The following is a 23210-nucleotide window of genomic DNA, read 5'->3' as shown; positions in this document are numbered from 1 at the left end:
TGAATAAAATGAAATTCAATAGGGACAAATGTAAAGTTCTGCATTTAGGCAGGAAAAACCATACACACCAATATAGGATGGGGGAGAATTGTCTTGGCAGTAGTATGTGCGAAAAGGATCTAGGAGTCTTAGTAGACCATACACTGAACATGAGTCAGCAATGTAACTTAGGGGCTAAAAAGGCAAATGGGATTTTGAGTTGTATCAAACGGATTATTGTGTCCAGATCACGGCAGGTGATGGTACCACTTTACTCTGCTCTGATTTGGCTTCACTTGGAGTACTGTGTTCAGTTTTGGGCACCCCAGTTGAAGAGGGTTGTAGACAAATTGAAGCGTATCCAGAGGAGGTCAACAAAGATGGTGAGAGTTTGGAGACCAAGACGTATGAAGAAAGGTTGGGGGAGCTTGGTCTGTTTAGCCTGGAGAGGAGACAACTGAGAGAGGATTTGATAACCATCTTCAAGTATTTAAAAGGGTGCCATATAGAGGATGGAGAAGAGTTGTTCTCTCTTGCCCCAGAGGGCTGGACCAGAACCAATGGGATGAAATTAATTCAAAAGAAATTCCATCTAAAATTCGGAAGAAGTTCCTGACAGTTAGAGCAATTTCTCAGTGGAACAGGCTTCCTTAGGAGGTGGTGGATTCTCCATCTTTGGAAATTTTTAAACAGAAGCTGATTCTGTGAAAGTTCAAGGGGGTGGCAGGTTACAGTGGATGAGCTATAGGGTTGTGAGTGTCCTGCATAGTGCAGGTGGTTGGACTAGATCACCCAGAAGGTCCCTTCCAACTGTATTATTCTATTACTAGATTTAAAGCCCATTTTACTGTAGATAAAATGGGCGCTAGATGGCATTGGCACTGGGCAAGGGTAGGCCTGGCCGGCGTGGCGCAGGCCAGCACGGGGCCGCAGGAGGCTTGCCCCCCTCCCCCCGGCGGAGCGCAGAAGGCGTTGGCAGGGCCGGGGCTGCATGGCATGGAAGCGGCGTACCTTTGGGCGGCGGCGGCGGCGACTCCTCATCTGGCAGGTTTGTGGACATCGTAATCCGGGCGGGGTGAGGCAGGTAGCGATGTTGTGGGCTGCGGGGCTGTCAGCGGCGTAGTCTGGGCAGGGCTGAGGCGGGCGGCCATGTTGTGGGCCGCGGGGGTGTCAGGGGCGTGGTGTGGATGGCGGAGCGGCTCGGCGGCGCACTCCAAGTCTGCATGGGCATTGGTGTTGTGTGTGCGGCAGCGGCGAAGGGCGGCGGAAGCGGGGAGGTGGCGGCTGAAGTTTGCGGACGCCGGCGGCAGCGGGGAGCCGGAGAAAGGCGGCGAACCGAGGAGCGGCAAGTGGGGGAGTAGGGGTGGGAAGGGTGTGCTGGTTGGGGGCTGGGGATGTGGCGGGCGGGGACGGACGTTCGGGGTGGGGGTTGGAAGCGCTGGGGTGTTGTTTGGAAGGCCATAGGCAGGGTAGGGCATGCAGTGGGCGGAGGGGAAGGTTTTTCCCTGAAGTCCTGGGCCGTGGGGCAAGGCTCCTGCCCAGCAGCCATCTGGCAAGGATGGCTGTTCGGGCGGAGTGTGGAGTTAGTGGCGGGCTGTCGAGACGGGCCAAGTGTCCAATAGGGAGGTGAGCTTGGATACTTGGCCCTGGAGTGGCACTCGGAGGAGCGAATCAGGAGCCGCTTTGCCCTGGAGTGGCACTCGGAGGAGCGAATCAGGAGCCGCTTTGCGGCTCCTGATTCACTCCTCCAAGTTTTTATCCCGGACAGAGCCCACCCTAACTCCTTCCCACCAGCCCTTACTGCTTTATTTAGTCCGCAGCGCCCGTGGCGCCGCGGGCGGTTTAAAGACTAGGGGCAAAGCCCATTGTATCCAAGAATACAACGGGCACTAGAGCTTGGCAGTGGGAAGAGGAAGTGGAGGAGTTGTCCAATCTGTAAGGGCATGGGGTTGAATGTGTGTATTGTGTGGAAGGTTGTGGTGGCATGGTTGCAAATGAGGGCATGGGTGTGGAGATATGGGTGTCAAGAACCTGTGGTTTGGAATGTTCATAGAGTGTGGGAAAAGACTGACCTTTGGGAATTGTGGCATAGTGGTTACAGATGAGCTTTCCAGAGCTATGTCTTCAGATATGTGAAGGGAAAATCAGACTGGAGACTCTTCTTAGGGGAAGATTACATGCCAACCAATTCCCCCCCAGTTCTGCGTCATTTCGCTTCTTGTGTGAATTAGGCCACAGACACCGAAATGCCCCTCTGCCCTAATACACATGGGGTAGTCACAGTACACAGGTCTCCACCCTGTTCCTTCTTTTCCATTTTTTCCCTGTTGATAAAATATTATGTGTCCTCATGCTTCTTTCATGGTTGCTCCTTAGAAGAATGGATTTTTGTACCCTATTGCTTACTACCCAAAGGAGTCTCAAAGCGGTTCACAAACACCTTTTCCATTCGTCTCCCCACAATAGTCAACCTGTGAGGTATGTGGGGTTGTGAGAGGTCGGAGAGAACTGAGATTGGGCCGCAGTGACCCAGCAGGCCTCAGGTGTCTCCAAGCATCTTCCCTTCCTCTCCCTATTTACAGTTTCAGGCTGTAAGAATTTATTTAGATCTTCATGCACTTTCCAGACTCACAGGACTAATGCTGGTCTGCTTGTCTGCGTCCCAGAATACAAACAGTTGCTGGGAAGGGCTGGACATAGCCCATAGCCCAGGAGGGACACACCTGCATCACTCCCTCCCAACTGCAGGCAAAAATGGCTCCTTTGAAGGCTGGACTCTGAGGCACTGTATGATTTTGAAGTCCCACCTCCAAACCTCCAGGAATATTTCCAACCCAGGGGTAGCCAACCTCCTGGTGGGGCCTGGAGAGCTCCTGGAATTACAGCTCACCTGCAGATCAGCTCCCCAGGCAGAAAGGGCTACTTTGGAAAGGCTTGTGGTAGAGAAGAAACATTTAAGGCCTCCCACACAGGTTGTTGTTGTTGAATTGAAAGACTTGAGGCCTACTGCACAGGGTTGTTGTGCAGATGAAACAGGAGACAAAAGAGCCAGTTTCCTCTGCAGAATAACACTGTGCAGTAGGCCTCCGTTGCTCTCTGAAGGAAAATCCTCCCCTCAGTCAGGGCCTGTCAGAGGCTCCTTCGCAGCAGGCCTGAAGGGGGGGGAGGGGGAGCACTCTGCAGCCTCCTGCCAGCTCTGTCAGGGTTCTAAGGCAATTTACAGTTGGACATGACAGTTAGGACAGCCTTGGGGCCAAAAGGCCTAGCACAGCCTGTCCAAGCCTCTGTTCTCTTCCCCCTCAGCAGCCCTTCTGACCTCCTCTCCCTGTGGTGGTCAGGAGCAGACTGGCAGCCATTTCTCCAGATTGCCCCTGGCTGGATGGAATTTTGGTCTGTCCTGGTGAGGGGCCAATTGGAAGGCGCTTCACGCCTTCCCATTGGTCCCTCCGCTTGTCATTCCAGGGCCATGGGACCAATTGTTTCCCTTCCTCATCACGGACTGAGCCCACCCCTACACCCCTTACTGTTTTATTAAGAGGGAAAAGATTCTAAAACTATAATGGCACCATTGAGATTACATTTTAAAAAGCCTCCATGGAAATGTGTATGGCAAAATGGGCAGGGGTGGGAAGCAGCATTGTAAAAAGTGCTATGTTTATTTTAAACAGGACTCCATAGAAATTCAGAAGCACAACTAAGGGGTAGAAAATAAAAGGAAGCTGTTTCCCTCAAAAGCAGCTCAATCGCACTTTGCTAAGCTGATGCAAGTGGGTTTGACTGAACACGTAAATAAATTCCACTAGCACCCAGTTACTATAATGGGTCTGTTAAAAATGACAGGAAAAATCCATTAGCAACCAGTTATTAAAACAGAATATAAAAGCAAGTTGGAAATGCCCATAAACAACTAGAAGGCAATGTGTAAAGAAGAAGAGCAGAACCAAGCATACTAGCCATGTCCTCTATTTACATGAATTTGCTACAGTGGGGTTACAAATCCCACATGTGCACAAATTACACACACATCAACTCCTTTTATAAAATTCGTGATGATTGGGATGGGACTCTACATGCAGACAATTTAAATGCATGTAATCACTGTCTGTATTGTGGCAGAAGAGCGTCACTGAGGGTGGGCCAGCCTGTCTGACTCTAAAAAGAGCAGGAACATGTTCTAAGTGCATTGCCCTGTATCTGTAGCTTACATCCCTTTAAATAGAAGAGATACATGTGGGAACATGTCCCTAGCTAGAAAGGGGATCATTCCTGAAAAGCATGTAATGTGGACACAAGCCCCCAGTCCAGTTCAACACGCTGGGTTACATACTCATTGCATGTAATATTTTCCTCTCGGTAGTTAAGAAATCACTATGTGCAGCTGAAAAAATGGATTCTAGTTTATGCTATGATCAATCTGATAATCTTTAAGATGCTGCAAGACTTCTGGTTTTGTTGCATCTACCATCCTTGAATTTACAAAACACTGTGTATTTTAGCAACAGCAGTTGTGATCCCTGCAATGGTCAGTGGGGAGAACTTGAACCTTTAATCTTATGTTGGGTATTATCTGTCAATATTTAGTTTCTTGCCTTTTTCTCCCTAAGGACCACTAGGTCTTGTCTAATTTCAGGAGTGCTTGTGCTTTTCCTTAACTATCTTAATTTCTTCTCACAGGAAGAAGAGTAAGAGTTAAAACATCTGACAAATGAGAGTGTCACTATTAGTTTGCATGATCATCTTGTTTATGTACTAGCATTGTATAATAATATATATATATAATATAATATAATATAATATAATATAATATAATATAATATAATATAATATAATATAATATAATATAATATAATATAATATAATATAATATAATATAATATAATATAATATAATATAATATAATATAATATAATATAATATAATATAATATAATATAATATAATATAATATAATATAATATAATATAATAATATATATATATATATATGTATAACAATATATCTCATCTGACCTGACTAACTGAATTGTGAAGGAAAGGTGGCATGCAAGTATATTCCTAATAAATTTTTAACAAATTAAAATTACCACCAGTTTGTAGGTAAACAAGATTAAAAAATTAGTCCAAACTGAAATAACTCTACTTTAAAATGCATATTATTCTCTGTCTCTCTGTCTTTGTCTTTGTCTCTGTCTCTCTCTTTCTCAGGGAGGGGCATTTTTCATGCAGCAATCCAGCTTTGGAATTGATGTCTGGTGTAAGAATCAAGCTCTACCTCCTTTCAGCAATGTGTTTGATTGCAGTCCATTCTCTGTGTCCTTTGGGCTCATTGAGAGCCACTGATAAGTAAGCCGAGTGTTTCATGGTCACATGAGAGTGTGGTCAAATGCTGAAAGTGTGTATCAAGCAAGTTGGGGCCTGGCCTTTTTATTTCTATAGCTATATGTCAATGCATAAGAGATTTCTGTCTGAAGGAGAACTGTGGAATCAATGTCATCTGAGAAAAATGCTATAAAAAATATTCAATCAACCTGAGAGAAGCTTTCAACCTAGGAAGATGCAAGGACCACAGCTAGGTATACGTTGCCCAGGAGGAATAGTGATTAACCAGAAAGAAAGCTACAGATAAAGCGCTGTCCCTGACATCCTGCTATATGATGGGTTGTTTGTACCCTGATTATTTTCTTCCCATCATGTTGTTGTGGTAAATGTATAGTGTTCATAACCTGAAAGAAGAATTCTGATAGGCAAACCAAACCATCTTATTAATGCAAAAGCTCAGCGCAAGTTGTTCAGCTTACACACAATTGCTGATAGAACATTTATGATGTATTTTTCTTGGGGCAAGGCTATAGTGCTGTAGTAGTTGAATTATGCTCCACCTGCTACTTTGAAAGTTACAGATAAATTCTTATTAGTAGACTCATATCTGCTCCTTTTGGGTACAGAAGCCCAAAATAGCTTATTTATGTATTAGCTTTAATGTCATAATGTTAGATTTTTAGCTGGGTTGACAACAGTGGCCTTCAAGTTCATAAATATTAGTCTGTTCAACAGCAGCATTTATCTTACAAAGGCACATAGAATAATTTTGCCTTTGACAAGTTTCCTGTTTATTTATTACCCTAATAACAAATAGACTGTCAGGTTTGCTGGTCTTCAGACATGGACTAAATCTGCTGATACAACTGATTGGAAAAGTCTGCAAATATTATATAAAAACTGTGAAAAAGCAGAAATATGGAGTGGGAATTTAGAAATTATAATTCTGTTGGTGACCTACATACTCCTGAGTAAGTATGCACAAAATATCCAAAAACACTTCTTTTCATACAAGTCCAATATTTAAAAGTCCACTTTTTAATGGAGCTGACATATATATACCACTGCTGAGGAACTATGATTAAAGAGTTTAATGATTAGTATTTACCAAATGAATGTTTGTTTGGGATTAGTAGCAATTATTTTTCACATTTTTATTCTGGTCTAATCCAAGAGGCCTCATGTCCTTGGGAACAATAATATGTTCCCAAGGACATAAGAAGATGCAAGGACTATGAATGGGAGCTGTTAAGGAGGAGAAATTGCTTGGTGAGAAGAAGGAATTACTAACATCATTGAATTTAGAGGTTCCTCTGTTAAGAGTCTAGCTTTCTAATCAAAACAGTAAATGGTAGATTGGATCCTAGATAGGGATAGAATAATAAATATAATTTTGTAAGTGATGCTGATATTTCATAGAACGATAGAATAATAGGGGTCATACAGGCCATCTAGTCCAACCCCCTGCTCAATGCAGGATCAGCCTGAATGGCATCCATGATAAGTATCTGCCCAGCCACTGCCTGAAGACTGCCAGTGAGCTCACCACCTCCTTAAATGTGTCAAAAGACCAAAGCCCAGATAGGCCAGTTCTCCAAGATAGAACATTAAAGTAGGGCAATGGGTCAGTCATGCTGCAGGCAGCCACCTGCTGAAGTAAAGCTGCAAGTAGAACTGCAAGCCTAAGGCTTGTGAGCTGCAGAATAACACTGACACTGAAAAGCCAGAATGGTGTTGGCAGATCCCCATACACAGACCCTAAGGTAATAACTGGCCACAAAAGCAGGAGGCCAGAAGGGCCTATGATCTGTACAGAGGTGTGGCTACCAGCAGCTACAGTGGGCAGCAAGTGATGGCACAGGCAAAATTAGTGGCCGTCAGGGAACCAGTCAATGGAGCAGAGGTGTCATAGGCTACAATGATCCACAAAGCAGTTAGTGCCCAGGCAAATCCTATAGGTCCAGGGAGCTTGTGGAGCAGCAAGCAGATCCTTCCCACCTGTGTCACCCAGTTCAATGCAGTTCAAGGTGGGCAGGTGGTATCACAGCTACAGCAGTACCAGTCACAGGCTAGAGGTCTTGCAAGCACTTTGGTAATGGTATCAGCAATGGGAGTCCTGCAGTCCAAAGCAGACTGGAGAAACAACTGGAATGCCAACTGCCCAGAGCAGGCTGGAGGCATAAGCTGAAAGTAGCCAAAGGTGTCAGCTGCAATAAGATGGAAGCACCAACCACAATAAGCTGGGCCACCAGCTGTGGCAAGAAGACCAACGACTCCTCTGGAAGATTAAGAAATTAAACTATGTGCACCATGGTGACTTGAATGTCTTTAATGAGGCTTAATACACTTTTCACAGCTGCTTCAAAATGATCTTATGTGATATGGCAGTCATTTCAGCTGATATGCTGAAGATTTCACTAGTGCTTTAACCAATGAACATAGAGAATAAGAAATATTCTTATATTCTTATATTCAGTGCCCCTGTCCTTCCTTTGTTCCTTTATTGAAACTTTCTATAATTTAGTGAAATGTTTAGATTGTAAACACTTTGAAATGCACGCAACGGCTTTTTGTTGTGTTTACAGGTATACATACATACATATATACATACATACATACATGCATACATAATACTGCTTGAGTCTTGGAAGCCCTTAAAGATTACTGATTTGTTGTATCATGATTATATTTATGGGATACATTCCAGTTAATAATCTTAACTTTAGCCCACAAAGCTTATGCTGCAATACAAAGAAATCTTGCCAGGCAGTTGAATTTGATGCCATTCAGAGCTAACCATGGGGAGAGAGGAAGGTTGCCATGAGGTGCAGACCTGTGAACAGCCAGCACCTGAACTATAGCTGGTTGATACAAGTTCCACAGAGAAGGCTTGGGAGTAAGGCCCAGCTGCAGGAAAAAGCTTGTTGATTCTCCATCAGGATCCTTATTGTTGCAAGAAATGGGAAATGACAATGCAGCATGTGTGGTAAAATAAGATCAGCAAAGAGGCTATTGAGATATTTCCCAGTGTCCTCCTCTCGAAAATGAAAAGAAGAGGCTGAAACATGTAGGAAGAAAAAGGTAACCCGCCCTTTCTCTTTTGGCTTCAGGCCACAGTAGTGGTGGCTTGAGGACTGATTTGGTCAGACAGGTAGAAACAGAGAATAACCCTTTACAACCTTTTTTGGTTTTTCTGCAACAGATTACATAGACACGACACTAGAATTTGAAACTTTTGAGGCATGAAATAATAAGATCTTTGCTCAAGCCCCTAACAGCTATCATAATACCATTTCTACCCTCTTGTTTAAGTTTTGTAGGACCATGCAGTGCTACCTTTTCCCAGTTCTATTATTCTCCCTTCATTTTACAATCTAGTACTGATAGCATAGCTTAGTTTACTGAGAGGAAAAAACAAGCACGGACCTGCAACAATATGTGCTGTGTTAAAATTTTGTCTGAGGAACAATTCTCTGTAGAGCTGTTTGTGAAAAATAAACTGCTTATCTCTTACCCCAGATACTCCCAACAAGAGTGATATAGGGAACATTCCTCTAGCACTGCACACCTGAGTGCTGGGGTTGACAGCTGTCTTCCCAAATACTCAATATTAATACAGTAAAAAAGAAAAATTTGCTTATAGGGCTGTTGCTGTTTTGGGCAGAGGTATGTAGGGATACCTCATTCCTTATCACCCCATAATTTTGCAAAGGTTAGTGTTGTTGATGGTCTGAAATGACTTCCATTTCTATTCTCTCCTTTTCTCTCCATTGTTCTTTAAGTCCATGGAGTATTGTCCATTTATTCCTCATTTGTGAGAATATGACCTGGTGAGAATTGTCATGTGCATTGTTTTGCAATCCCCTGTTGTAGGAAAATCCTTGATATTAATATCTGATCTGTAAATTTCCATGGTAAGAAAAATTGAGCAATATGTAATTATCCACATCGATCTGATATCTTGCCAGTCAGCATATGGGTACATGTTACAACATAAGGTTGGGTAATGTCATTTCTTCATTTAGGGCCTTTAGTGTTGACAGGACTATAACAATGAACCATTACTCCTCTAAGCTCATGCACAGAGTTCTTTAACAGCTACCAGCCCAGTTCTACTTTCCCATAGGGACTCCAACCCTGTATAAACTACATCAGTTCTTTTACAATTTTGGCATATTTTCAGGGTGTGTTACAGCCTTACATTTATAGCTACTTGGCTATTAGTTTGAAACATTTAAAAATAAACTTTTTGATAATAGCCTTAAAAGAACAGCACTGGAGTTTTTTTAGCATATAAAAAGAATCTGCTCTACACATTCTATATTACAAAAATTTATTCTGCAATATGATTACACGTTGGCACGGGCTCTGATTAGGACTTTAAACAGGAACTAGCAGCAGTTATGTTGAATGTGGTTTTCATTGGATGCAGCACAATACCATTGATTGGATGGAGATTATATTCAGCATTAACTCCAGCTCTATAAAAACCTACAAAGGAAGTGAGTCTGGTGACATCAGATATTTCTAATTGCATGGATGAACAGCACATGTTGTGACTTCTGATTTTAACAATCTGAGTAGACAAAGGGAGTCATAGGTTGGAAGCTATATCATTAATCTCAGTGGTTATTAAACATTCCTCTAAATGACAACAATGACTTGTTTTTGACCTTGGATTGTTCTGCAGTATTCAAAAGAGAATGGTGAGTCAAATATTTGTGATGACCAACAAATTTTGTGGATCTGATCAATTATCTCCAGTGGGCAAGCTTGCTTCTTTTCATAGGTGCTTGCCAATTAAGTACTTATGAGAGCTCACTTTTCTATTTAGGGCTTATGACTTTTTAATTCAGTATTTGGTAAATTCAGAACTCACAATATGGTTTCCTGATTAGTTGTCTGACATTCATAATTGTAGAGGAATGTATCTTGTTTGTGTAACATATGGTTGGTTGACTGTGGGCTTCAACAGATGAAATATTCATTGAATGGTATTTCAGAATGAAGCATGCATAACTGCTTGAAGAGGTATGGTTAGAGCTTTGGATAAAACCCAAAGCAACCCCAAGGAATCAGCTTCTGTTTTTATCCTTATTCATACTTATCTGTGCAGTTTCTTTATCTCCTGTCTTGTCCCTCATGTTGTTCATTGTATCTCATAAAAGTACACACATGCAGCTGTACCATAATTGTGAGTACTTATATTCTGGCACCTGAATCCAATTTATGAATCCAATTATGCTCTCTTTGGGACATAATCAACCAGTCCCTTGTATCAGGGATGTTTCTGGGAAGGTTAAAAGAGGCAGCAGTCTGCCCTCTATTAAAAAAAATCTTTGGATCCACAACTACCGCCCCATCTTACATCTTATGTTTCTGGAGAAGGTGGTTGCAGACCAATTGAAAGTACACTTGGATGAACATCCCCATGATGTTCTGATGGATAAATTGAAGGACTGCAATCTGGATTTTCAGATAGTCAGGTGAATAGGGAATTGGTTAGAGAACCGCACTCAAAGAGTTGTTGTCAATGGTGTTTCATCAGACTTGAGAGTGGTGAGTAGCGGGGTACCTCAGGGCTCGGTGCTTGGCCCGGTACTTTTTAACATATTTATTAATGATCTAGATGAGGGGGTAGAGGGACTACTCATCAAGTTTGCAGATGACACCAAATTGGGAGGACTGGCAAATACTCCGGAAGATAGAGACAGAGTTCAACGAGATCTGAACACAATGGAAAAATGGGCAAATGAGAACAAGATGCAATTTAATAAAGGTAAGTGTAAAGTTCTGCATCTGGGTCAGAAAAATGAAAAGCATGCCTACTGGATGGGGGATATGCTTCTAGGTAACACTGTGTGTGAACGAGACCTTGGGGTACTTGAGGATTGTAAACTAAACATGAGCAGGCAGTGTGATGCAGCGGTAAAAAAGGCAAATGCCATTTTGGGTTGTATCAAAAGAGGCATCACATCAAAATCACAAGATGTCAGTCCCATTGTATACGGCACTGGTCAGACCACACTTGGAGTACTGTGTGCAGTTCTGGAGGCCTCACTTCAAGAAGGACGTAGATAAAATTGAAAGGGTACAGAGGAGAGCGACGAAGATGATCTGGGGCCAAGGGACCAAGCCCTATGAAGATAGGTTGAGGGACTTGGGAATGTTCAGCCTGGAGAAAAGGAGGTTGAGAGGGGACGTGATAGCCCTCTTTAAGTATTTGAAAGGTTGTCACTTGGAGGAGGGAAGGATGCTGTTTCTGTTGGCTGCAGAGGAGAGGACACGCAGTAATGGGTTTAAACTTCAAGTACAACGATATAGGCTAGATATCAGGAAAAAAATTTTCACAGTCAGAGTAGTTCAGCAGTGGAATAGGCTGCCTAAGGAGGTGGTGAGCTCCTCCTCACTGGCAGTCTTCAAGCAAAGGTTGGATACACACTTTTCTTGGATGCTTTAGGATGCTTAGGGCTAATCCTGCGTTGAGCAGGGGGTTGGACTAGATGGCCTGTATGGCCCCTTCCAACTCTATGATTCTACGATTCTATGATTCTATGAAGCCTTAGTGCTGGACCCCTCCCAATCTGGCTTCCAGCCAGGCCATGGGATGGAGATAGTGCTGGTCACTCTGACAAATGACCTCCATAGACAGCTGGACCAAGGCAGAATGGCGCTGTTGGTATATTATCACAGCATTTGCTATTGTTGATCATGAGCTGTTAGCTCACCAACTCAGGGATATGGGGGACAGCCCTTCAGTGGCTGGTTTCCTTCCTCCAAGGTCTGAAACAGAAGTTGTTATTGGGGAGGAACAGTTATGCACAAGGCACAATACTCTCCCCCATACTCTTCAACATCTTCATGCACCCTTTTGGCCTGCTTGTCTGGGGGTTTGAGTGGGTTATCACCAGTATATGGATTACACCAAGCTTTACCTTTTAATGAGTAGCTGGCCAAATGCAACCCTTGAATCATTGGCCAGATGTTTGGGAGTCATGGCAGAATGGCTCCAGAAAAACTGGCTGAAGCTAAATATCCTGAAAGGCAGAGGTCCTGTGACTGGGTAGGAAAGGGCCAGATGAGGAAGCAGGTGCAGCTTCAGACTGCATAGTCAGTAAAGAACCTGGGAGTGATCCTGGATACCTCCTTGAATATGAAGGCACAGGTCACTAAGGCAGCTCGCCAAGTGTTTATTCATCTATACCAGGCAAAGCTATTTGTTCTCTCTTTGACCCCAGAACACCTAGACATGTTGATTCAGGTGACAGTCACCTTCACGATAGACTACTGTAACTCGCTCTACGTGGCCTTCCTTTATCCCTGATCCAGAAATTAAAGTTGGTAGAGAATACAGCTGCCAGCAGCCTTACGAGGACCCTGTGGAGAACCCAGTTCCAACCAGTTCTCCAGCAACTGCATTGGTTGGCAATTGAATTCCAGATCAAGTTTAAGGTGTTGATTTTAATCTTCAAGTCACCCATGATTTTTAATAAAGAGAATTACAGAGGGAGAAAAGGTAATAATAGATTCCTGTTATCCTAAATCTAAGATATTATATGATACAATATGTAACATCCCTAAAAAGTAGGTTCTTTTGGGTTGTTGGAAAAGAAAGGCAAGGAAAGTATCAGCTTACTTTCACTTCTGAATTCAGCCCAAGCACCAGGAATAAAGAACACTCTTTTTCTTTCCCACCATCACAGGCAGTTCTGGTGATTTATGTGCTCTTACATCAATGGGAATTACTTTCAAGTGAGAATATACCAGGTGTTCGCTGCATTATACTCACAAGAAAATCAGCAGTTTTGGGATCACCTTAAAAACAAAATAAAAAATGGGTGAGGACAGAACTTCCGGAGAAGCTGCCCTTCCTTGGGAGGGCTACCTCACCCAAACCTTTTCTGCACCAAAAATCTGGCCCAGCGCAGCATTCATCTGGTTGCAGTACTAATTTCTGCTTCAGGTCAACATTGGCACTTGTCTGGTGCAGTCTCAGGCCTCGCACACTGTGAGCCCTCATTTGCCCTGGACTGCTGCCAACTTCTTCCAGAAGCAGAAACTAACCCCATGCCTGGACAAGGGCTGTACCAGGCCAAATTCCTGGTGCAGAAATGATCCCAGTCCATCTCCTTGGGTGGACCTCTTTATCTGTCACCCAGAGCATTTCTCTCTCTCTCTCTCTCTCTCTCTCTCACACACACACACACACACACACACACAAGATGAATCCAGATAAGACAGAGGCAGGAGCATACAGAAAATAGACAGCAGGGCAGTTTCCCCAGACTTCCTGCTGGGGAGATTCAAAAACACTTCTGCAGGTGACATTTGTACCAGCCATATATGGGACTTGGCTACTAGCTTGGTGATGGCCCACTATGGCCCATTATGCGCAATCCATCCAGGGCTCAAGCAGCCAGCTCTGGGTCATGGCTTCCACGCACTTCACATGGTCACATATTGTTAGGCCCCAGTAGGTGGCCAGCATAATGGTGGTGATGATTCTGGGGACTCATCCTATACTTTTGCCACAGGCCCTAGAATCAGATAGCTGCTAAGACAGCTGCATAGGCTTCCAATTAAGTTCCAGAGCCAGTTCAAGGTTCTGGTATTAACTTTTAAAGCCATTTGTGATTTGAGCCCAATATACCTGAGGGATCACCTGGGTGACTTTGCCTTCCCCATAGAGTATTGCATTCTACCAATTCCAACTGGCTGGTGGTCCCTGCCCCCCAAACTGAATGTTTGGCCCTGGACCCAGCCTGGTAGATTGAGATCCCAGAAGATCTTTCACAGCTCCAAAGGTCCTGTAAAATAGAGCTCTTCTGCTAAGTATTTTATGATGATAATGATGTCATCCGTTCAGTTGTGTCTGGCCCTCAGCGATTCTATAGGAAAGCTTCCACCACACGTCTCTGTCAATTACCGCTTCTTTTAGTTGGTTCATGGTCATCCCTGTGTTGGCTTTGATCCTTTGGTGACCACGTTTCCTTTTGCCATATTTGGTTGGGGCCAATATATGATCTATAGTATAACAACTATTGGTCTCCTTCCATAAGATCCTGGAAGAGCCTTCCTGGAATAAATAAACAAAATCTGATTATGCTGAGAATTGGAATCCTAGGCTTTTTTTCAATTGTTTAAAAATTTAATTGTTTATTGTTTTATTGGTTATGATCAATGTTTTAATGTATTTATTATATTGTGAACCAACCCAAGATGTCATACAGGAAGAGCGGTTATATAAATATAAATCAATATAAATCAATCAATCAATCAATTGCTAAGACCACCGCTGGACAGAGATGGTATTCACCAGGAAGGCTGGTAACCTTGAAAAGATCATATTGTCAACCTCAGGTAAGGCTTTAACATTAGTAGATATTACGAAGAGCTGAGAGAACTCTTGGACCCAAAACTATGGATGAAGAAGCAGGTCAATGTTGCTGAGGAACAACTTCTGACACTTTGTTTAAAGGAATAGAACCTACCAGCAGGGAATAGCAGTTAAGAGTGGCAGACTCTAATCTGAAGAACTGGGTTCAATTCTCCACTACTCAACATGAAGCCAGCTGGGTGACCTTGGGCATCACAGTTCTCTTAAAGCTGTTCTTACAGATCAGTTCTCTTAAAGCTCTCTCAGCACCACCTATCTCACAGGGTGTTTGTTGTGGGGAAAGGAAGGGAAGGGTGTTTATAAACCTTTTGGGGACTCCTTCGGATAGTGAAAAATGGGATATAAAAAAAGAGTCATTTTCTCTTTTTCTACTTCTTCAATTAAATCCAGATCAAAACTCCACCCCTTTTAGATACAGTTGACCAGGCCACACTGATCAATGCTACTATAATTGTAAAACTAGACTACTGCCATGTGCTATATTTTTTCTGCCCCTGAAGATGACATAAGGCTATGGTTGCTTCAGAATTAGTTCAGCAGGTTTATTGAAGAACTGGACTGCTCAAATTACAGCAATACTGGATCAACATCATTGGTTACCAAAGTGTTCTTGGGTCTTGTTGATGGTTTTTAACTTAAAAATTCTTTAAAGCCTAGGTCCTACTTACTTAAAAGATTGCCCGCAGCAGGCCAGCTTGCTGGGAGTGATAGGTAATAAATAAATAAATAAATAAATAAATAAATAAATAAATAAATAAATAAATAAATAAATAAATAAATAAATAAATGTGCCTTGACAGATCTTACAGTCTTCTTTCTTGGTCTTCCTTTCAATTTCCTCTGTAAGCGAAACAAAGAGTTCTTGGTGTATTAGGAATGGATTGCCAAATGATTTGCGGGCTATTTCTTCCATATTGATGGTTTGGAGGAAGTATAAGGTGGAGCTTTTAAGAATAATCTATGGCTGAATGTTGAGTTTGTATTTGTATTTTAGAGTCAGATGATGTTTGTATTTTAGTGTTAGATAACATTTTAATTATTCATTGTATATGGAACATTTATGACTGAAATTGCTTTGAGCTTTTAGGGAAAGCAGTAACTAAAAAATAAATAGCTTGCTGCAGCTCTGCAATTGCTTAGCTCTAATGATTTTTTCCTCATTAATTTAGTTTATTTCTTGAGAACCAAGTAGACTGAAAGAGTGAAAATAGTTCCTCATATAATGCAATTGAAAAAGTTCAGATACGTCCCAAAGTCTACTCCATTAAGCAAAGTGTCAGAAGAATTGCAGTCAGTAACTAGAATCTTAAGCTTAGCCACAGTTTCCAGCATGCAAGCAGCTTCAGTAAGCATGCTGGGCCCTCCCACTCTTTGTGACTCAATATGGTGTCCCCTACTCCACCTACCTGTGTTCAGCAACCATGGACACAAAACTTATGTGTACGCAGCAAGGATTACGGACAGCTGTTCATTCCCAGCCACAGGGATGCAAGCATAGACAAGCCTAGGTAGGGGCTGTGGTCTCAGTTGCAAGCAGGAACAGAGGCCTGAGTGCTGGCTCTCATTCCCCTTTTTATTCAGGTGTCCAGATTTTAATATTGTTAAAGAGGGATACCATAGACCGCGGGAGGGGGGTCTATATGGAACAGCAAAATTTCTCATAGAACGCAAAAATAGTATTGTAATTTTTTTAAATTTCAACAATTAACAATTAAGTACAATTAACAAATATAAAACATTAGAAAACTTATGTATAGTATTATTTTATTCTTTGCCATATTTCTCACTCAAGTGATTTTTTTTTTTTTTGTAGATTGCTGTCGTTGCTTCAAAGGTACTTTGTGAGATGAGGGGCAGATGGCAGCAATAATGTGACAGTTATGGTGATGGACAAGGTAGATGCATCCCAAAGACTGGCACAGCATGGGAACGATACACTTCGCTGGGTAGAGAGCATAGTTTACAACCCAAAGGTAAAAATATGCCATCTCTTTGAGGTGTTAACATCCCTCCGTTGACTGTCCTGCTTCTGGCAGGCTTGAACTCTGGCTCCTAGTGCCAGATTGGCCAATGCCCTATCAGTCCATGTGGGAGGGGGATCTAAAAAGGGGAGCTGTTCCTTTGCTTGGGGTTCAGAGAGACAGACAAAAAAAGAAAGTCCAGTGTGAATGATGAAGGAGGATGGTGCTTGTAAATACAGTCCTGGGGAGAGGTTCACTATGCAACAGGAAGCCTCCCTCTGAGGCTGCACCAGATGTTGAAGGATTGTAAGTTAACTAACAAGTGAGCTTCCTTCCATTTATTTTTATTTTGCTTAGCCCTACCTGGAACTGTCTTGTTGTTTGTGCCTTGTAGTTAGTCCCAGTGAGTTTGTGCCTTGTCGTTACTACAGTTATTCAGCGGAGGAGCCTTGCACATTCCTTGCCCCTGGGCTTGGCTGCTTGACAGCACTATTGTAAGATCCCTCTTGGGTATACGATCCCCTTCTGGCTAATGCCTGGTGAGAGGGGTAGTTAACTCAGGGGCACTGGAGATATGAGAGCCCCAGTGTAAATTTTTGCCTTCAGTATGCCAGCAAGGGGAAGTCTGTCGGATAAAGCATTTGACACCCTACATGGTGATAATAAAATGTTTTTGCTAAAGTTGCCATTCCATCTCTGTTTCGGTTTTTTTAAAATCTTTTATATATAAGTTGGTCTTGCAATAAGCATTTCTATGCCCTTGTTCTTTGATGCAGACTAAAATTTAAGGTGTATCAATCAAAAAGCCCGTAGTCAGCATTAGGAATAATAATAGAAGCCAAAATGTCATAAATCATTTTCAAATTGGGAAGCTTTAGCCTAGGGAAGGGACATACACACACAAAGCAATAAGCAGGCACACTTACAAAAGGCACCCGGGAGAAAATTGGCAGCCAGGGAGGAACCTTAGTGTGGTGGCAGAGAAGACAAAGCCCCCCCCCCTTCCCCAGCTCACCTTGTTTGCTTGCATGCCTCACCTGCTGACTTCCCCGCTCACCTCATCGGCTTGCTTGCCCCGCCCACTCATTTCACCTGCTTACCTCATTTGCTTGCTTGCCCCACCCGCTCATTTCACCTGCTCACCTCGTTTGCTTGCTTGCCCCGCCCACTCACTTTGTGCTGACATATATAGCTTGCATCTGCTCAGCACATACTGTTCATCTGAGCAAAGTCACAAGGATGAAGTCTAAATGGCTAATGCACTATGGCCTAAAGCTAACAGAATAGGGATGCTTCCACCCTTCAAACTAGGTTTGAAAAAGCAAGAAGGTAATTCAGTATTAGGAATAGTGTAGTTCAATTAATCAGGAATAAAAAACTGAAGGATAATGCTGAGCCCTTTAAGCATACTTTTGCCACACTGATGATCTCAACAAAAGAGTTGTTAAAGCGTGCAAAGAGTTAATCTAGCAGCATCAAATGCTGTTGAGTGAGTAGTCAAACATATGGAATGTTGATTGTAATCTGTGACAGTGGCTGTGAGAACAAAACCAGGGGCTACTATTAATTCCAGCTAATTAATCAGGAGTACAGCATCATCCTCTTATGAACACTCTACTGGATTGACAAGCCATGAGAAGAGGCAAGGGCTGAGACATTCTTCTATTTTTAGGGGAAACCTTCACAAGAATGCCATAGCATTCACTGATGGAAATACTCGCAGTGAAATGTGATTTTAAAATAAAGTTTTTCAATTATCCAATACACAGTTGGCCATCCAGATCAAAAGATAAATAATTCAGATGTAAGGGCAATCTGGCTGTAACATCTGTCACCCTATTGATCACCAGGGTTGATTCGGCTGATGTGGCTGCCTAGGTGGGCGTCCCCTACCACCTTCACTGCTCCATGTGCATCCCTACTGAAGCTGTGTGCTCGGTCGAAGAGGACGACCATCCCAAATAGGAGTGTACTGTTCTTTGGTCAAGGGTATATGATAGCTGCACTCCCCTGCTAGAACCTCCAAACAAGCTCAAAAGAGAAATAATTCATTTAGATCAAAGAAACTTTTATGTAGAAGACTTGGGAAAAGAAATAAATATATTCTAAAAGGGATTTAGAAAAATGAAGAAGCCTGCCTGTGGTGGAACATATAGGAGAATAAAAGAGCCAGGTCCAATTCCATTCACTCATGGATTACTTAGACAGAATTTTCTTTTTTTTTTCCCCTAAGCAACAAATTTGAAATGTTATATGACAAAGAAAAAATGCACTATAAATTTGGGGGCCTTGCTTCACTAGTTTTCCCCCCCCCTACTCATTCTACAATTGGGCCTCTTTTCTTTAAATATTTTCTGTTCTATTAATATTTTTTTAAATATATCTCAAGATTAAGTGTTATATGTATGCAAAAGTACATTCATTTGCCATGCTTTCATACATCTGAAGAAACAGGAAATTATTGTGCTAGAGTATAGGCTAATTCATACAATTCAATTGGCATGTTGAGAATATAGACTGACTGGATAAGGGCAGTGGTAAAATGGACATTGAATTGATTTACCATATGCTCCATTTACAAATTATTGCAAATATTGTGAACTTCAGTTGCTTTGGTCCACTCAACCTACTCTCTCAAGATACCAGTCTAGACTGTTAAGGATGGCATTACAGGTTGGCATGTGTTATGAACAACTAGCAGCACTCATCTATAGTCTAGACGTATGCCAAGCCAAGCACTGTAAAGTCTGCCACAACCAGACTCCATCTTCCCTGTCACAAGTTCAACATAGCAGCTTCAATCCAAGACACGGCCAGCTCTCCTCTCACTGACCCCCACCCCCACCCCATTGTATTTGCTGAGCAAGGGGTCTGGCAGAGTTCTGTTTTCTTAAAAGCTTCCTGGGAAAGATTCTCAATCTATAAGGTATAATCCACTCTTTGCCTATCTGCCAATGGAAATTATTTCCCAAACACCTAGACACTGCTAGAAAAGATGGATTACAAATTAAAAGCCTATTTTTCTAATATATTGCCCCATGGCAAATTCCACCTTGTGTTCACCTGGTCTCAGTCATATACCCCCCTCTCCTAAAAACATATATAAACAGTAGCTTTGCCAAGCCCAAAGTGTGCATCTGATGGAAACCTATTCAGAACACCCTTCACACTTCTGGCTGGTTGTGTCATATTTCTGCTTCACTATTAGGGTTGTGCACAGCGGAATCTGAATTAGCTGTTCCAGCACCAATCTGTGGGGGGGGCATGGGTGCCGGTGCGTAACTCGGCACACACACACTCCATGTCTGCATGTGTGCCCCGAGTTACACACTGGCACCCATGCCTCCCCTCCCGCTCCCCCTCCCTCCCACGGCGCAGCGCTGGCTGCGTCAGCCTGGAACAGCCAATTCAGATGCTGCCACAAACAACCCTACTCACTACTCTTCAAGACCGGTAAATATACTGACAACCCTTTTCCCCACTTTATTTTCCTATCCGTTAGTTTTCTAGTGTGCTAAATATATGTTTGTCTATTTCTTTTATTATTTTATTTCTGATAAAGATTGTTATTATTTTATTATAACTACCTGTTATCTGCCTTGAGTTCTTAAGGGTATAATCACCTAATAAACATTGGCAAACAGTCCATTTTCACTATGTTACCAACTTCTTGCTAAGCTCATTCTCCATTGCTGAATATACACATGTCTCCTTGTTGCCCAATATAAACCAAAAATATGCAAGTCCACTTTACCTGTTGGCCTCCGAGTCCATACTTGATGGGTGTTGGCAAGTACTCTTTCTATCTGTCATTTTAAGTCAGCTAAAACGGGACTTTAATGTCCAGGGAGTGGAACTAAAATGTTTGATTGAAGTTTCTAATGTTTCAAAACATGATGAAAAATAGCAACAGTATTGTCTCCTGTGGAAACAAGGCAGAAATAAATTGGAGAAGTAATTTACTTCAAAGGTCTTTGTATTTACATTCCTATCCCCCTCCCCCCCCCCCCGGGAGAACTAAAATGAAAATGAACACCTAAAATTGTCAGGTAATACAAAGCTGTCACAACCAGAGTGATTCTGAATGCATCAGACATTGGATTCACTTATACTATTTTTACTCTTTACAGGAATTTTTTTTTACTTGACTATGTTTCTGGTTTCAGTCAGGTACTATCAAAATCCCAAAGCTGATTCAAATGTCGGAGGCTTGGTAGGCTTCCTGGACCAAATATTAAGTGCTGGGTTTCATTTTTAAAGCTAAGAATTAGGATAATGTCTGCAATATGTCTAAGTCCTTTATCAAAATTAGAAATGTCTGAAAATTACTTCAATATAAAGAGCAACTAAACCATCTTGTGTAGCAGACTTTAAGCCTGGTTCTAGAACTAGTAAAGGTTCTAGAACTAGTAAAGGTTACTTGATCTTAGGGCCAATCCATAAATGTCAGTTCTATAGTGCTATAAAACATAATGGAATGTCTCTAAACTTCAAATTTTATCATTACGCCTAGGGACACCTTTTCCTTTGGGTTCTTCCCCTTACACATATATATACACACACATATACAGTACACACTCCAGCTTTAATACCTTCATATGAGTATCTGCTTCAAGAGTCTTCAGAGCAGTGAAGGAGCTGAGGCTTTTTCTGCAATGCAGACTTTTCTGCAGTGTCTTCTATTCCAAGATGCTTATATGGTCAGGTCACTGAATGCATTAGGCACTATTCCATCATGTTTGGATTCAGCTTCAGCTGAGACCCCACCCCCACACCCACCCCACTTCCCTTTAGGTTCCAGCCACCATAGAGAAGACCATCAGAGAAATGGTGGAAAGTATAAATCACTCCTTTCATGCTCAGTTTGAGCTCAGCTGAGAACCCACTCCCAGAGGAAGCTTCAGTTTAGCTTTATGATGGCACTGTTCATTTCATATATAGATTAAGATTCACTATGAAATTTACAGTATAAATAGAGAGCAGTCAAAGAGGACAAAAGAAATGCAACAAAGATGATTTAAAAACTGTGCATTTTCCTTGGAAGTGCCATTAATATCAAAGGGATAAAATCGTGAATTCATGCAGCAGCTGAAGACTCAAAAGAACCTCCTTAATCCTTGCAGGCCAAATCAGAATAAGGGCAACACATTCCTGTAATTTACTTCCTAAAGGCAATTGTACAGTATTTTCTGGCGTATACTTTCCCCCCTGAAAAACATGCCTCCAAGTGGGGGGGGGTCATCCTATACGCTGGGTGCACTTCAGTTGGGATAGACATAGCTGCCCATAGGGGCCTCCCGATACCCGCCCACCTCATTCTACATACCATCCAGTATCGCGCAGTATCCAGCGCGGCCGCAGCGGGTTAGCCTTTTCAGCGTGACCAGTCCGTTCTGCTCGGCGGGAAGCAGCGGCGCTCTGGCCCACCCCTTGTCTACTCAGAGCTCACACATGTGCACTTGCGCACTAGTGCTTGTCACAGGGAGATGCAGGGGCGGGCTGGAGGTGCTGCGGTTGCACTGCAGCCCTACAATGGTGACAATGACAGGTACTGTAATGTAATGTGACAAACTCTATATTTTGAGTGGAAATGTTGGGGGGTCGTCTTATATGCCCAATCGTCTTATAGGCCGGAAAATACAGTAATTGTCATTCACCCACCATCAAATGGACCTTTGATCTATTACATTATAGCTGAAAAGATGTTTGGCACATAATAATCTGGAACAGCAAAGACAGGAAAGTAACTCCCCAACCCAGCTCTGTTTCAATGCTAAATACAGCTAGGGGGAGGCAGAAGCTCTTCTTCTCTCTCCCCCACCCCCCACTTGTGGCACTGTTCTGAGCCCAAACAGGTTCTGCTTTATTTTTAATAGCTATTCCCTGCAGTTGCTGCATAGCCAACATAAATTGGGTCAGAGGTACCCACACATTTTAAAAAGCAAATGTTTGGCTTGGCCCATAGACACAACTCAATTTATTTTTAAATACAGAGTGAAAGTTGAGTCCAGGGAATCTGGAACTGACTCTCTTAAAAATGTAATATTTAGATTGGCACATATATTTGTAATTAATATGTTTAAATTAATATGGTGCTGTTTTTTTAATCCAATTTTGCGTTATCCACCTGCAGGACATCAGTGAAACAGTGTTCAATCTGAGCATTGAATCCCATAACCCCTTGCAATATCAGAGGATGCTGGGATGTACCTTTATTTTTCAAACCTACCTTTCCCATGAGGTTCAGGGTGAGTAACATCATAAAATACCTTAGATTTTAAAACCATAATTTATATTTAAAAACAGTTCAAAATCCAAGCCATCCACCAACTAGCTAAGTATTAAATAATAAGGAGGGCATCCTTTTGGGGAAAGGTGTTCTGATGGATTTCCTTCAGTTTATATAGTGCATCTGTCTGGGGATGGAAAAGTTGGAAAAGTATCTGGGGACAATGTTAGCTGGCGTATTCAGTCTTAAATATAACCATTCTTCTGAATGTTGTTCACTGTCATATATTTTTGCTGTTTCTAATATTTTATGAAATGTGTATGTTTT

General features: G+C 42.3%; 1 long non-coding RNA gene across 1 annotated transcript in view; it reads right to left on the bottom strand.

The window, feature by feature from the left end:
• The window catches only part of LOC143836823 (uncharacterized), a 78543-nt gene extending 60803 nt beyond the window's left edge, over positions 1-17740 (bottom strand). The window contains exon 1 of the long non-coding RNA XR_013230767.1: positions 17692-17740. This is a non-coding gene — a long non-coding RNA (uncharacterized LOC143836823). The remainder of the gene's footprint in view (positions 1-17691) is intronic.
• Between the last annotated feature and the right edge of the window lie 5470 nt (positions 17741-23210).

Source organism: Paroedura picta, chromosome 4 (genome assembly GCF_049243985.1).
Source record: "Paroedura picta isolate Pp20150507F chromosome 4, Ppicta_v3.0, whole genome shotgun sequence".
Classification (NCBI taxonomy): domain Eukaryota; kingdom Metazoa; phylum Chordata; class Lepidosauria; order Squamata; family Gekkonidae; genus Paroedura; species Paroedura picta.
This window is presented reverse-complemented; position numbering and strand designations above follow the sequence as displayed.